Source organism: Centrocercus urophasianus, unplaced genomic scaffold (genome assembly GCF_019232065.1).
Source record: "Centrocercus urophasianus isolate 14NV4802_14NV808 unplaced genomic scaffold, USGS_Curo_1.0 seq_17, whole genome shotgun sequence".
NCBI lineage: Eukaryota > Metazoa > Chordata > Aves > Galliformes > Phasianidae > Centrocercus > Centrocercus urophasianus.
Window position 1 is genome coordinate 3,918,182 of NW_024884722.1, and position 9,690 is coordinate 3,927,871.

The window sequence follows — 9,690 nt, forward strand, 5'->3', positions numbered from 1 at the left end:
AAAGGATCAATAATTGTAATGATCTAAGTAACGGTTTTGAAATATTTAACCAAAGGCAACAATTAAGGCTCTTTGAGATGTTGCAAACTTAAGGCCTACGGTCTTGAATCTCATTCAAGTGCTTACCCTTAATGAATGTACAAGTCTCTAAGCAGTGCTCCCCTCCTGTTCACACTCTGCCACCTACAGCCTGCACAGAATCAAATACTGTGAAAATTACACAAAAACGCAATGAATTTTTCTCCTTCCCAAGGTTTGCTTAGCTTTCAAACAATGCTAAACTGAGGATAAAATTAATAATTTAGTTTGCATGACAGCAACCTGTCACGTTCTGCCCAAGGAAATTTTGGATCAAGCGGACTTGTTTTGTTTTGTTTTTATATATATATATGTAATTTTACACCACAGAGACCTGCCAGCATTCAGGAGATGATGGGGCTGAAGTGTTATTGGGATTCTGGGGTCTGTTTTTCAGATGGACGTTCAGATTTTGGAAATGAATAAGAATATTTGCTTGCTGGCAGCCTGAATCCACTAGAGATACAAATCCCCATCTCTTTGAGAATGGTAAAAAGAAGTCAGCCATCACATTGTACACCATCTTGCACTGAGAGAAACTCCAAAGTTTAAGGCCATCCGCATTTAAATCCAAGGCCAGATAAGACATTTAAATTTTAGTAGCACTCAGTTATACACCTGACATAGAGAAATGGCTGCAATCCTTTTTATCAGGCTGGAGAATAGGCATTAAATGACAAAATATTAGCCAGGCCATAGATCCACAAAACCTATAAGTTTTGAAGGAGCTTCATTAAATCTGCTTTTATCAGATGGGAGAGAAGGGCCTGGCACAACGTTGGAGGTATTTGAGGCATCGGGCTTTTAGAGAGCTGCTGCCAGGTCCTCCATCCGTCTGTCTATTTTCATATTTATTGTTTTACCAATCACTTTATCCATCCATCTGTTCATCTGTGTAAACCCATTTTTTTAAATTTTAATTTTTATTTATGGACTGACCTTAATAAACTCTCCTCAAGTACCGCGTGTTTATCACTGTCGCGGGTGAAAACGTTATTAATGACAGCAGGGCTGAGCAGGGGAGACGACTGCCCTCTAAATTCCTTTTCAGCTGACTGGGCCGCAGCAACTCAGCTGGGTGGAGGTGGCTGGATCGATAAGGTCGGAGTTCAGTCACTGTTCCCATCTCCTCTATCATCCCCATCATGGCCAGCTAACGATGCCTGCAGGTGGAGCGGGGCCCCTTCCACCCTTATGAATTGCCTCGCTCCGTGGCAGGGGCTGTCCGGCCCCGTAGGAGAATCTGTGGGTAGCTCTGGATATTGTTTTGAAATGTATATGAGGGAAGACGTGGAATTCAATAAAAGAAAAGCCCTGTGTGTTTATAGTAAATAGCACGGGCTGGCAGTGAGGCGCTGGCACGATCTGAGGGCAAACCTGGCTCCCACGGGTTGCAGCCGTTACAGAGAAATTCTGACTAAACATAAATAAGGGATGCTGCAGTCATTAAATGCTTTCCTCATAACACAGAGAAATCAGAGGCAAGCACTCAGTCACAAACGTTCCTTAAAGTAAACGGCTGCAACAGTCGGCGACCTGGGGCTGATAACCCGACCCAGCATCGCACGGCCTGCATCCTCCCTGCCACAAACGTGGCACAGCCCTTCAGACTGGCATACATGTGTTTCTTTTTGAGGGTGCAAGTCACAATTCGGGCCTGAAAATGATATTTATCGCTGCTGCTAAAGTTTGTTTAATTGCTAACAGCAAGGCGGATGATCGCTACGTTGAAAGCGTAAGGCAGGGAGCGTGTCTTGAAGTACCTTAAAATTACACACTTATGGATTAAGACTGTTTCAAATTTATGATACGTAATAGTCACGAGGTGGCTATAAATGCTTTATGAGTTCACTTCGTTGACATAAGGTTTAACCTTGCCTCAAAAATACATTTTTATCCTGCTGACTTAAAGCAGGCTTGACAAATACTCTGCAGCTTCGCTCAGCCCTCACTTGTTATCCCTGGCTGGCCCAGGTGCTGCTGGTGACAGAGCTCTGTTGTTCCAGATGTAGCTGTGAGGATGGGGACGTTCCTCTCACGGCTTCATTCTGTCTCCAGCATCATTTGAAGCCTCGGATCCCTGCCTTGGGTTTTATTTCGACATCGGAGGCGTAAATCAAGTCATAAACATATTTAAACTAATGTTGTTGAAAATCTGTAATTCTGACAGCAAAATGAGCAACAAAAGTGCATATAATATTTTGTGACATGTAATTTTAACTTCATCCAGTCTCTTTGCTTTTGAGACATTGTTACCTGTAGGATAAGGCAATAAAATAAGGATGTACAAGAATGTGTCAAATGTAGGGCTTCCCTAAATTACGCTCTGAGGCACAGATTAATACATTTAATACATTCCAGTCATGAGTGAAGTACTTATAGCAGAACAACTGCTCCTTCAGTGATATCATTCACTGGAATGAACTACAGCTAACAGTGACAAGCTGGAAAAATGCCCCCACTTTTCAAACTGTACAAATGGCATTTGGACACAGTAACTCAAAACTGGACACTTCATTTCAAGTTTAAAGCTAGTGGTCCAGTCAAAAGCTATTACTCCATCTTCTTTATTTGTAGTCCATGCTTTTGTGCTCTTTAAGAATCAAATAAATACTGGTGTAATGGTTAGCAACTGCCAGTTCAACGAAAAATACTGCTAAATTCACCAATAAGTCTTTTTTCTACACACACAAATTTATGACAGAAGAACTGAACCCATTCCTGTTACACTGTCTGGATAGTTTTTTAATGCAGAGGGAGACTCACTTTAGTGATAAGAGTTTAAACCTGAACTCCTTTTTCCTCCTCCCTGTGTCATACATCTCGATAGAGAGGAGCGTGGAACAAATGAGCAACGCACGCAGGTGTGCTGAGCTGGCTGGTGCTCAGCTGCACGAGCTGTGCAGAGGTGAGGCTTGAGCAGCACTGCAGTACAAACCAGTCTCTTTGCCTTTTCCATTTGCACCAAATGGAATGTGGTCATCTAAGAGCAGATGCAAGGTTTGTCCCCCTCCTCTACGCTGAGAACTTAACCAAGCTCACTAGACAGCACCTTGCATCCCCATCGCTTCTACATGGAAAGATCTCTCATCCCCATCTTCTACCCAGGAGTCAGGCTGTTGGCTTTTCACTCCTCCTGGCACCATGGGCAGACTGCAGGACTTGAGTTTGCAAGCTCCTGCTTTGATCTGCCTATACAGAATAGCCCATACTGACAGGTACAAGGTCTGAGCTCCTCCTCAGCAATCAACATATGCCTGGTACTCCTGGAGAAATGCCTCCTGAAACCCTCCAGCACAAACTATGAGGCCACCTGTGAATTAATGCTTATTCCAGATAACATCTGTGCTAAAAAGTGCATTATTTGGTGCCACGTGAAACCACCTGGAAGAACACTTGCAGCTAAGGAGGTGACACCAGAGGCTGTGCTAACCTGGAACAGGCTGAGACAGACACAGAGGTGGTGGGACAAAGGGATGATAAGTATTCACACTGCCCAAGTGCCACGACTCCTCTCCATGCACACCTTTTACAGGGCGCTGTATTAAATGCTAAAGGGTGTCTACAAGCAGAAATGACTTCTGCTTCCACAGAAAGAACTTAATCCTTTCTTTTATTCCGTTTCTGAAAGATATTGACACTGAAATGAGCAAGATTTTTTTTGTATGATATTCTAAGTAATTTCATTTGGCATCATAATAATATCTTGATTAATTCTATCCACGTGGAAAATTACAAGTAAAATTACAAGTCCTTTTGTTGTTTTTTTTTCCTGCAAAGTGCTTTTTAAAGGCTTGGTATGAAGCGCAAGCAATGCAAACTGAGAAGAACTGTGGTAGTGACTGTGATGGGATAAATGATTGGTGTATCAAGATTGTATCCCTGATCTCTGCACTGATTAATGAGAATACAAAGACCTGGAAGCTGCTGTAGGCTGCCAATTCCTAACAGCCCTCTGCCACCTTCCACCTTCTACTTCTACCCTATACATCATGTCCTTTACTGTCTTTCCCTCTTGGAGAGAAGTTCTTACAACTTGCTGCGTGAGCCACAGTCCCACAGCAGCCGGATGCACGCCCCAAGTGATGTTACTCACCTTTCAGATGACAGGCTCTTACTCTTGGACACTTGCAGGCTTCTAGAAGACCACTGTAATTCTCTCACTCTGGCTGGTAGCACTGATGTTTGATGGTTAGCAGGTATTCTAGAAAAAGTTTTCTTTCCTAGCCACAGATAAGTGCAAGCTGCTCTCCTGAGCTCTGCCAGAGCCCCTAAGAGAAGTGTGAAAAGTCGTGCAGGCTGCAGGAAGTGCCTTCTTCTTGCACACACAGGTTCACTGCACTGCAGTATTGAATTCCCCACCATGACAAAGTCTGCCCTGAAAGGAGGCACTCACAGATTTGTGCCTAGAGACTTCCATGTGCTCTTCAACCTCACGTGGCCTCAACGAGAAAAAAACACTGCAGGACCTTCCAGGAAAAGGCTGTGAATACCAATATATAGGAAAAAACCCTCACAATTAACAGTCACTTGAAAAATAAAACTGGTTTCTCTTCTCCTCCCCATCATTGTCTTATGTGAAATAGCTTCAAGAAAAGAATCTGTTATTGGACATGGCACGTAGTATCAGAATCATTTCTCTCATACTGCATCCCACGGTCCCATGTCACACTGCGTAATACAGTCATCTCAGCCTAGGAAGTACCACCTATTTTAAGCAGGCCTGAAGTGCTCTAAACTATCTAACAGTGCAGGAGTGGAGCTGACACACATTGGCGATGCATGAAAACGCACTGCAGATGAAGAGAAGTTTCTCTATGTGAAAGAATGGGGAGTGCAGAGCTTCACACCAGCTGCAAAGCTTGGATGTTTCTCAGCACTATCTTAAAAATCTCTAAGTTTCAAGATCATAACCCAACCTGCTAAGATCTAATTCACTATTTGAGTACGTAGAAGCCTCAACACCTCATATCTTCGATAGGCTTATGACACAGAAAATGTTTAGCTTTGCCCATATCTGATCCCAACTCAGCTTGGAAATGCTTTGAAGTAGAACTTCTTTCAGCCACATAACTGGGTTTTATACAAATCTTGTACCATGGGCAACGGCTGGAAGATCAATACAAATAAAAATGAAAAATAATGCAGCGTTCTAAATTACTAGGACTGATTCCTCATAGCAGTCATACAGAACAACAATTCCATCCATACTTGCAGGATTTTATCAGTGGCCGATTACCAATTCAAAATCTTCACGGAGCCTACAGGCCGTTCCACGGAAGAACAGCAAAATGCATTTCCAATTCGGGTTTTGACTTCTGAAGTCGTTTTCAGAAGGCCTCTCCTCGAGGCACATCCGTGCACGCAGAGGAAGCAGCCCTCAAACATCCATTCCTGGCAAACCAACACAACCTGAGGAGACGCGATGCTCGTGCTGCAGCCACCGCACCATAGGCAGCGCAAAAGAATTGGATTATGCACACACACAATTCAGACTTTCGGTTACTGGGTGCTTCCCGGCTCCCTGTTTCCACAGAAAAGTCAGGGTTTTGTTCCTTGTTCCTTAAGTCCTTGTACTGCTTATTTACATATGAAAAGGTGAGTTTATAAAAGAGCTTTCCTATTTTACCACATCTAATAGTTAATAATTCAAATCTGTGGCCATTATCATCATATAGATTGACACAAACGGCATATGGATCATTCTGGGGACGAGGGTTAGTTTCTTTTAAGAGAGAATTGTTTTAGTTTTTGCAGGAAATTAATCAGGGGAATGGGCTTTGTGGAGCATGGAGCAAATCTAATCTGTTCTTTGTTCAAATTTGCCTTGCTCCAATTCCTAGCAATTGTAGACAACATGCTCTTTTGTTCAGGAGCCACTTGTTACATGCATAATTAGAGACTGCAGTAGCTGTGTTTAAAGAAAAACTGTTTTCCAATGTAATGTGTGATCTTGATAATAGTATTTTCATCAAAGGTAGCAATTACATTCATTAAGCTGGGACTGGCAAGGCAGCGAGGAAATTAAGTGGAAGGTGAATAAAAAGCTCCCTGTTTCTTTTTGAAATCTCCATCTCTTTATAAGTTGAAATGCACCATGTTGAGCTGCAACTGGAAAATACATGCTGGATATAAAAAAAAAAAAAAAAAAAGAAAGGAAGAAAAAAATAAAGTCCTCCTTAACCTTTCTGAATAATGATCCAGAAGATATCCTAGGGACACCTACTATAGATGCACTTTGCAAATTAAAGGGCTTTATTTTGCATTAATTTCTTATGCAAGTTTTAAACGAGCTCAACATATGATTCGGGTCTTTAAAGGCTCCAGGGCTCTCTAGGATTAATTCACTGTTCTTTTCACACATAAATTAATTGTTTTGTGTTCTCAAAAATGGCAAACAGCACATAAATCAACCTGTTTAGAAGAGACGTGAGGCTGGTACCTTTTGCAAATCACCCAAGTCGGCTATTTACACTTCATTACTATAATGTAACTTTTAAAGGGAAAGCTGTAAAAGTAGGACATCTGTTATTAATTCTAAACGGATTTCAATGCATAGCTCATTTTAGCAATTTGATTCCCTGCATGGCACAAGTTGTAGAGCCATTCTTCCAGCGCTCCGATTGTATTTTTTCCAGTTAATAATTCAATTAGACATCGTTAATGTACGTGCAAACATTAGAAGTAGACAGTTCACCCAGCACCACTACTTTTTGCCTAAAGCCCAGTGAGATTTGCAGATGGGAAAACATGAAAACCTAAAGGTGAGCCGTGGAGCAGCAGGAGGGCTGCGTCCTGTCTGCAGGCTGCCAGCAAGCACTCCTGCTGATGGAGCATACAGAAATCCCATTCTGGGGTTCCAAAATGTCATTCTGCTGTCTTCCAGGCTCTGCACAGCAGGCTGAGAAGCAGGGGGGAGCGGGGTACATCCCCTCATACCTTCACACAGCCAGGGCAGCACACTGCTGTCCTACTCACTGGGCAGAAGGCACAGCAAATTAGGGGTGCAGCCAAGATGCTCCCTGGCAAACAACCCTTTCATCAAGTGGGGCAAGGCTAACTTACAAGCACTTACAGCAGAGCAGGAACTGAGATGCTGACTGTGGCAGTGCTGTGCTCCTGCCTGAACAAGGATGTCCCAGCACGCTGTCATCTTGAGGAAAGAGAGAAAGATTAGAGCCAGAACCTGCCTGGCTGCGGCTCCCAAAATAACTGCTTCTCCTTCTGCCCTTCCCAGAAATAGAATATGAAACCACAGCATCTTGGACAAATTGGAATTTGCATAGTTCTGCAAAACATTTCCTTCAGTTAGGAATGATTTAATTATTCCTCACTTCCTCTTCTAGAAATCATTCCTGGATAATGATGTTAGCATAGAGCAGATATGTTTCAGTCAAGAAATTGATGTAATTCAGTGCCAGAAGGCTTTTACAGTACCAAAGGAAAAAAGGATTTTGTACACTTCTAAATAGAAATAAGAGTATAGAAAAGGCTGGCAATCCAATTACAGTAGCCTGAGTCACTGGGTGTCTTAACCTGGTGCCGTGTCAGCACCCTGAAGGATGAGGGGACAACCCACGTGAACCAGATTCTTGGATTCTAAATAATGATTAAATCATGAGTAGCTGCATTACCTCCAGAGAATTGTTTCTCTCTGCAAATTGAATTGTTGAAGTCAAAGTACAGAAGAGCTAGAATATTTGTGACATGGAATGGAAGACCTATCGCTGCACCTTGCTTTGGACCTCAGAAGCTGTGATTGCTGCATGATAGTTACATATGCTTTACAAGTAGCTGAACCGAATCCAGCTTTTATTCTTCAAGCAATAATAACCTGCCACAGCAATCAATTGGAGACCTTGCCTCAATTAAACTGGGACAATTATTTTCTTTCTGAAGTTTGACCAGACCGATGCTGTGAAGACAAAAGAAATCTGGTATCTTAAGGAAGGAGCTCAACAGTTTGCATTTGGTAAAAATCATGGAGTGGAGCATAAGGAGTTTTTCACTGAACATGGGGAAAACAAGACTGTGAATGTAAGTGCAGCCTTCCCATCGGATGCCAATCTTCCAGTACATCCAGGGGAGTCAGAAAACATTTTCAAAGTTCAAAAAGTACCTTAGCTGAAAAAGTGCTTTGTGTCAATTCTTATGGGAACAGTCGGAGCAAACGCCGCATTTGGTGCGCCAACATCTTCCACCTCAGGAAAGAACACCTAACATTTTCCTTCCTAGAACAAACAGCTTTGGCTTTGACACTGAAAAAACAACAGTGAACATTTGCTGTGTACCAACACACCATCAGCTCAACTAACAAGACAATTTATATGGAGCTTCTCAGTATTCAAGCACATTTCTAGAATCTTTAACTTCTGAATGAGATAAAATGCAAAAAAACCCATAGAACTTTGAAATGATACAAAGGTGAACACAAAGATGGCTTTTTTTTTTCCTTTAGGAAACGGAACTGATGGAAAGGATGATCTGAAAGCTATCCTGGTCATCTGATGGGTCACTCAGCATCCAAAAACCCTGGCTGAATTCTTTCAAGAGAAGGGAGGAAGCACCTATTCGACCAGAAAAACAACAGTTCTGGATACGTGTATCGGAGCTTCTTGCTTCCTGTGAAGCAGAGACCCAACCACAGTTTCTTTTGCAGGCCTCAAAATGCAAAGTTTTCAAGCCCAAAACAATTGAATCTCCCAGACATGAGGTACAAATTCAGCATGAACAGATCACACTGCAGCTCAGCTCATTCTATCCGCACTGGGAAAGCAAACTGTGTCAGAACTGGAAAAAATAAGACATTTCTCAATCTGCCAACTTGCACTGTGCTCTAAAACAAGCAAGCAATGCCACTGCAGCTCTTCACACCAATGAGTGCTTTCCCACACTGCTCACCTTTACAGATAGAGCCAGCTGCAAGCCCTGCTAATGCGTGCACATGGCCTTCTTTAAACACACCAGGAGCAGTGCAGCCCTGCCATATGCACTGATTTACTACAGATGCTTTTAAAACTGTCACAGATTGTGACAACTATTTGTATAACACTTCAGTTAGCAGCTCTTCAGCTCTGCTGGGAAGAGAGCAGAAATCACTCCTCAGCTCTCACACGCTAATTTCCTGCTGAGGTGACCCGCTAATAACCAAGCTAGCAATGTGGTGTTGGGGACTTATTACTGTATTTTAGGTTTTCCTGTTTCTATCAGACTTTTTTCCATCCGAGTATTATGTAAGAGAGTAGTTCCAGCTTGCAATAGCTTCCCTTTTCTCCAGAGATCGCTGCAAAGTATTTGATGAACTTATTTCTCTGCATGTTCTGAACTCCTGATTGCATATACTGCACTGAGTTCTGAAAGCACTGGTTACTTGGCTATCATCATTCACTCCTCCATCAGGTGGGGAGTGCTTTTTCTTAAGGTTATTTAGTGAAGTTGTCTTGTAATATTTTTTTTTTCATATGTACAGTCCTTCACCATTAGTCACTGTACACTAATGAGACACGCAGGGGAAGATTTGCTCCAAAAGGATGTAAATCCACATGATTTCAAATGACAGAACAATATACACAAAGCTATTGCTGCCTGTTGAAATTGTCTATCTTTTTGATT